The sequence below is a fragment of the Neomonachus schauinslandi genome, chromosome 12 (genome assembly GCF_002201575.2).
Source record: "Neomonachus schauinslandi chromosome 12, ASM220157v2, whole genome shotgun sequence".
NCBI classification, from domain to species: domain Eukaryota; kingdom Metazoa; phylum Chordata; class Mammalia; order Carnivora; family Phocidae; genus Neomonachus; species Neomonachus schauinslandi.
The window spans coordinates 94,329,183-94,336,766 of record NC_058414.1 but is presented as its reverse complement, the minus strand read 5'-3'; positions in this window follow the sequence as shown (position 1 = coordinate 94,336,766).

Sequence of the window (7,584 nt, the reverse complement as noted above, 5' to 3'; positions counted from 1 at the left end):
TTCTCCCTCTCCCTCTGCCTGCCACTCCCCCTGCTTATGCATGCTCTCTCTCTTTCTCTCTCTCTCTCTCTGTCACATAAATAAATAAATCTTAAAAAAAAAAAAGACATTCCTATCACTCCAGAGATTCCAAGGATCTCAGAAGCTTTGGCTCAGGAACTAGGGTCAAAGACTATATATTGGAGCAAAAAATGCTCCTAGCACCCCTATCACTCAAGAAATTACAAGGGTTTTAGTAGGTCTGTATCAGGGACCAGAGGCAGGGACCAAATGTATATTTCTTACTATGTGACAGTCATAACATTTCAAATACTGAATATTAATTTAGCCAACATTACAATAAAATGACATTGAAAAGTGAGACAGAAAGGGTCTGCCATGGAAATGGGGTAAGGAAGAACTAAGTTTTTATATTCCATGGTGGAAAGTACGCCAGAGACTGAGAAATCAAAAGTAGCAGTACAAGCGTATAATTTAGAGACAAGACACACACACACACACACGGCTGAAGGCAGTGAAAGCAGTTGCTTTGGGAAAGAGGGGGTTTGGAAGAGAATGGGAGCAAGAACCACTGTTTTTCAAAACAAACTGGTAGAAATATCTAGCTCTTTAAACTACATGTATATATAACTTTGATAAAATCTTAAGGAAAAAAAAAATGAGAAAAGACAACAAGGAGAGAGCTAGAAGCAAATATAGCCAAGTTATTCCTCCTTGGTTTTTGTTAATAGCAGTGCTTCCTAGAAGCACGGATTCATTTTCCTCTTGCAATTAAGTATTGGACTGCTGTCCTCCATAAACAGGAATTATAATGATCTAATATTACTCATAATCTTATTAAAATCTTCCAAGTATGTGTTTTTCATAATCATTTGGAGGAAGAAAGGGCAGAAGTCAATATAGGAGTCATGTTTCTAAAATGGCTTCATCATTCCACTAAAAAAAAAAAAAATCATAATCTAAGATTTTCTATTGTTCAAATGTGATTGTTCTCCTAACTTTTTTTGTCTTCACACTCCTCTATCTTGTCCCTCCTGGGATCCTCAAACAGCCCCCATCCATCATATACCTCCCTGGAGGCATGGGGTGAAGGAGGCATGGGACGGGAGCGAGTGTTGGTGGTAGCATATTATGAAACACTTCCTAGGATGAGGCCAAACTGTGCTGACCTATATACCACGATTAGTGGCGTGGTGGTCCTGGGAATTGGGGGATAAAATAAAGAGGCAAAAGAAGAACATAGCAACCACTGTGTTCCCACCATGATGTGGGAGCTTACGTGTTTCCTCTCAAACTCAATAAAGGAGTTTAAAAACGCATTCCCAATTGTCCAGTGACTCTTGACAATCCCCTCAGAGAGCTCCCATCATTTTGTCTGCCTGTACAGAAACGAAGGAAATAGACAGACTTCAGTGGGCTGTAGTGGTCAGGTTTCCAACTGGGTAACCCTAGGGAAGGATTGCAGAATTGCTATAGGAACACTGGGTGAGGGAGTGTGGACCCAGTAGGGACTGGGTACTGGGCTCCCAGGTAGGTAGGTTGGTAGACTGGTTCAGTTTCCCCCATCAGACCATAGGAATAAAAGTCAGAAGAGAGCATTTTTTTTTTTTTAATCACAAGGCATTAAGTAGGGAGCTCTAGGAAAGAAATACAATCTCAAATTGAACCAACATTCATTGAAAACCTAATTGTGGCTGGCATTCTGCTAAGCACATTTGCACACATCATTTTCTCATTTAATCTTATTCAGGGATGCCATATGTGCTCCAGATTTTGCTCTTTATTATTAGATACACTGTCTATACCTCTGTGTTTTTCCTCAGGAAAATACAGTGAAGCTGTTGCCATTCTGCCTTTGCCCTGAATGGGAGACCAGGATGCCACATTGCCACATGATGTGTCCCAGAGCCTGGTGGGACCAAAAGAAACCAGCTTGATCTCCTTGCCATTTTTCAGTGACTGAGTCTCAAATTTCTGAACCAAGACTGCTGTTTGGAGTAATGAACAAGTGTCTTCTCATCTTCCTGTTTCTCCTCTTCCCCATAATATTTCTTATTTACCACCAGCGGACAACGAGTAAAGACACCCAAGCAGGCAAACATTAGAGAGTCTGAGAAAATATCATGACACTCCCAAGAAAAACACAAAAACACGATGTTCATCGTAACATTCTACGAGTTCCAATTCATTTAGAGCTGGTTTGCTGTAAAGGGCGTAAAATGTAGATTTGGGGGGCGCCTGGGTAGCTCAGTTGGTTAAGCGACTGCCTTCAGCTCAGGTCATGATCCTGGAGTCTTGGGATCGAGTCCCGCATCGGACTCCCTGCTCAGCAGGGAGTCTGCTTCTCCCTCTGATTCTCCCCCTTCTCATGTTCTCTCTCTGTCTCTCAAATAAATAAATAAAATCTTTAAAAAAAAAAAAAATGTAGATTTGGAAGCCCTGGGCTTGGGTTTCATTTCTGTCACTTTCTCAGCCTGTAACCTACGATTGTCTCCTCCTCTTCTTCCACCTGGGTGTGTACGATTGTAGTCATAAATACTTGCAACTCTGTGAACATTAGATGAGGCAATACGTATAAAAATATTTGTGTCCATGGCTAAGCCCTATATAATAGTGATTGAGTAAAAGAACCACAACCCAGGAAAGATACTGGAGACAAAGCAAAAGAAACACAATGCAAACTCCTTGCTATCAGCCTGTTGGTTTCCTTTTCTGAAGGGAAACATTCCCACGACATTCCTGCTCCAGAGTTTTTCCTCATTTACAAAAAACTGCCTTTTCTGTTCCTTACTTGTGAACAAATCTCAACTCTTTTCACACCTTCTTTGTAATGTTTTGGAATCCTGCTTCTTTCTCTTAGAACATACAGCAGTACCCTGCTGCATCTGAGGCTTTTGAAAGGGGACCCGCTCGTGGAAAGGGCATCAAAACTCGGACGAAATGTCCTCCAAGTTCCCTGCCAGGCTGAGAGGCCACATCTCTGACCCTTCTCTCTTGTTCCCAGTCGCTCTCTGGGAACCTCTACCTTTTTTCATCAGTCTCTCTGGGAACAAGTCCAACTTCACCAGCTCTCCAAGAAACACCTTCAAGCTACTCATAATTTTCAATATGCACAATTAAGATACCTCATTAATAAAAAAAAAATCAACCTAATAGTTCCTGATATTTTACTCCTATTCCAAGCTTGACATTTTGGCAAGTAGTGGCATCCCCACCAGCAGGGCGTCCCACCAGAGATCACCTCCTACAGTAGAAATCGAGAGGTACATTATGGCAGATGAGCCGCACTCACTGAGGACAGCCTCTGTGGAAGAGGAAGGTGGGCTCTCTGAAATCATGAATGTGCCACCTACCTTAGACGGACGGGTAAGAACCACCTCCCCCAGAGAAGGGCTGCATTCCCAGAGATGGAAAGGAAGCCATGGCTCTGGCTTTTCCATGAACTGGAACCCGCTCTGACCCAGGTCTGGAAAACACCTGGAAAAGAGAAAAGAAGTGGAAGAGAAATAGGCATCCTCTAGAGAAGGTCTGCTTCATGCTCCTGCTGATGCGTGAGAGCACCTCGGTTGAAATGACGGGGATTTATCTTTCCCTGAAGAATTGTTCTGACGTGTGCATAAGGAGGCATATATAATGATATTCTTCGCTGCTCTGTTTATAACAGCCAAAATCCAGAGGGAAGAAAAGCGTAAATGTCATCATCAGATCAGTGGTTCTTAATGAGGACAGTGTAACCCTCTCTAAATGATACTTGGGAAATTTATGTGGGCGCTTAGATTTGCACCATCTTTGGGGTTACTACTGGCCTTTATTGGTGGGAGGCCACGATGTACCCCGCACAGTGAAGAATTTTCCCAGCCAGCAAGAACTTTGGGTGTCCCGCCAGACACTCCTATATGTGAAGAACATCTGAGCCAAGAATTTAACTCAGTTATATATAAACACAAAGTAATTTTTACACAACTGTAATATGCAATGAGTTTTCTAAGAATGGAACCACCAAATAAACGGACACATCAGAACTTGGTTAAGTTTGAATCTTTGCCACAAGTTGTTCATCATCTCAGAGAAATCCTAAAATCGATAGCAACATCACCCCAAGTATTCAAATCAGCAACAAACACACCTAAATCGGTCTTCATGTGGGGCTCTAGCCCTCCCCTAAGTCCACACCTGGTGCAAACATCTGTCTACTTTATGACGTCATCTGTGCCAGTATGCATGAGCCATTTATACATCAAAATAACACACTAGTTTATTATAAATTGCGCTTCTTTGTGTCATTATACTACAGTTAGAATACCGTACAGATTTTAAGTCATATTTTAAGTAAGCCATCTTATTTATGAATTTCACTTCAGGATAATATAGGAGGTATTTCCCAATATTTTATAAAAAGGGGGCATTGGTCCAGACAGATTATCTTTAATTACATATACTTTGGAATACTCTGCAAGAATTAAAAAGGATTAGCTAAATCGGGGCGCCTGGGTGGCTCAGTCGTTAAGCGTCTGCCTTCAGCTCAGGTCATGATCCCGGGGTCCTGGGATCGAGCCCCGCATCGGGCTCCCTGCTCGACGGGAAGCCTGCTTCTCCCTCTCCCACTCCCCCTGCTTGTGTTCCCTCTCTCGCTGGGTCTCTCTCTGTCAAATAAATGAAATCCTTAAAATATATATTATATATATATATTTTTTATGGAACACTAATACCAAGAAGTGTTAATACATGTTATATGAAAAAAAAAAAGGGTCCTCTCCTCAAATAAACTGGGGGGAAATTGGATGAAAGTAACATAGTTTCCTTTTCCACAGACTTCTCTGAGCCTTTTGTAGATTAATATGTATCATGACATATGGTATCCCATAATTCCCAGTTGTATGTAAGCATAGAATATCTTGTGAGCCTCTCTTTCATGGAACCCACTCAAGGCAATGCTGGCATAGGAAATAGGATATCTACTATGATTGATTGTTAAATTTACTGTCATTTTGGGGCGCCTGGGTGGCTCAGTCGTTAAGCGTCTGCCTTCGGCTCAGGTCATGATCCCAGGGTTCTGGGATCGAGCCCCGCATCTGGCTCTCCCTGCTCGACGGGAAGCCTGCTTCTCCCTCTCCCACTCCCCCTGCTTGTGTTCCCTCTCTCGCTGGGTCTCTCTCTGTCAAATAAATAAATAAAAAATCTTAAAAAAAAAAAGGATTAGCTAAATCTATATAAACTGATATGGAAAAATCTCTAAGACAGTTGAGTGAAGAAAACTATTTCAGGGAAACGTATACAGCATATACGGGTAATACCAATTTATATAAAGATATACACACAAAATCACAAAACTATGTATGATGATATACACGTAGAGAGAGAAAAATGCATGGAGGAAACGTCTGAAAGTTTACAAAATGAGTCGATAACAAGGGGATAGAGTCAGGAATGGTAGTCAAGGTGGGTTTCCATTTTATTTGTAATGCTCGAATATACACACAGAAAATGAATGCAGACATCTGCAACATGATTAAAAATCGCTAAAATAAAGATTTTGAAAAGAAGTGCCAGGGGGAGGAAAGCTATGGCCACGTTCTCACGGTTGTCACTCCTGTGTCCCTGGCCTGAACTTCAGGGTGACCTGGGCAGCAGCAGCGGCCTCTCCTGCTAGAGCGACTTCCCGGGGGGCAAGCAGGCGCAGGGCTCTCTGAGCCCATCCCGCGGCGCCCTGAGCCAGTTGGCCATGCCTGCATTACTGCATCCTTCTGCACAAGAGCTAGGAAAGGTATCACTTGGGTCCCACCTTTCAGTCAAAGGTTTGCCACCGCAGGGGATGGCGCTGCATTACCACCGTTAGCTATAAAGGAGGTCCTAAACCTTCACCCAGCATAGGAAAGCCAATTTCATGCAGCCAACGAGGTGGGCCTGAGTCACACTGGGCTCCCTCCGTCTGCACCAGACCAAGACTGGATTAAGCATTAGGACACCCCAGACACAGAACCAGAAGAGGCGGGAGCATCAGAGGAGGATTGGGAGGAACTCCTGGGCCTTCTTTCATCACGGCAGGGTAGAGAGCTTGATGCCCTCCGAAGAGGCGGGCACCCATCCCATGATCCCACGTGACTAAATCAGAGTGCTCTTGGGGTCGGGGGGTTAAGGTCGCAAAAACTGCCCCCCTCCAACGTTCACTGGGCCTGCCGTCAATAGTAAGTACAACAAAAAAATCTGGAACTCCCCCTTTGGTGAGGCACCTACGTCAGTAGAGAAGTACCTTCACATAGCCCAATTTGGAAGATGTTCTTAACAGAAAAAAACACATTTGTCTGTAGCAGTAACAGCTATCTCCCCAGGTTGTGACAGCCTGGGGGGCAAATGACACATCTCAGTGGCATTAGGCTCCACGTGCCCTGCCAGTCTGGTCTGTGCATCTCCACCCCCGGCCCCCCATGGGCCTCCTCGCCCCCACACAGCTGTGCAGGGTTCTGCTCCCTCAGCTGTCGGGCTCCCCGCTGTCGCTGTCCATCCTCGCCACTGCTCCGCCTGCCCGTGTTCTCACATCACCACCTGTGCCCTGCGGCCCCCGGACTGAGAGGCGCAGTCCCACCTCCAAGGAACATGGTCTTTCCCTCAACCTTAGAAAGTCAAGCCTTTAAGTCACCCATCGCGTGGAACTTCTTTCCCCTCGGGAGACATGCTTTAGACAGGCAGCTCAGGGCCAGGGTGGCTGGAGAAGCTTCCTTGATGACAAGACCACTGTGCCATGACAGCTCACACAAGATCTGGAGACGTGTGCAGAAGAAGCCACCACCTCCACTTTCCTACGGGGCAATATTAAAGACCTGCATTCGGACTTGTATACAGTCTCGTTTCTTTAGGATTGCCTTATCTCCGAACTCTTCCATGAAGAGTGGGAATTCTGAAATTAAGCTGGATTGATTCTGACCTTGTTTCTGGGCCCTAATATATAGTACTCACAGAACTGAAGATCTTACTACAAGAGGGGCTTTGGGAGACCATGTGGTCCTGCCCATTCAGGAAAGATCTTATTACCCCTACTCGAAGCCAAGAGAGCTCAAAAGACTTGCTGAGGGTCTTCTAACCAGTGAAGGATGGGGGATCAAAGTCAGAAGGAAGTTAGGATTACCCAATTAAATTAGGACATTTTTCATTTCCGTTGCATGTGAGTATATCAATGGTTCTTGGTGTCAAACTCTCAACTCCCTAAGGACCAAGAGTCTCTGGATAATAATTATGCCTGTTCCCTGCCGTTACAATTCGATGCTTCCTCAAGATTTAGTAATAAACGTGACAGTAGTCAAAAGTAATGACAAAATTAATGCCATTTTTCTGTTAACCTATTGGTTTTCCTTTTGGTTCTGAGAATTGCAAAATGACAGCATAGATGTATTTCAAGCTGGAAAAGTGATAAAGGAAGATCCTCACCAGGAAATAAAAAACAAGTGAAGAACTGAGTAAACTCGCACCTCTTCCAGACAAACACCACCTTTGGGCAGGAGGCCAGACCCACAGGGAGGACTTTCAAGATTTCGGCACCCAGGGAGAGAGCTGGAGAGCAAAGATGCGGCAGACAGTGACCTTTATTTT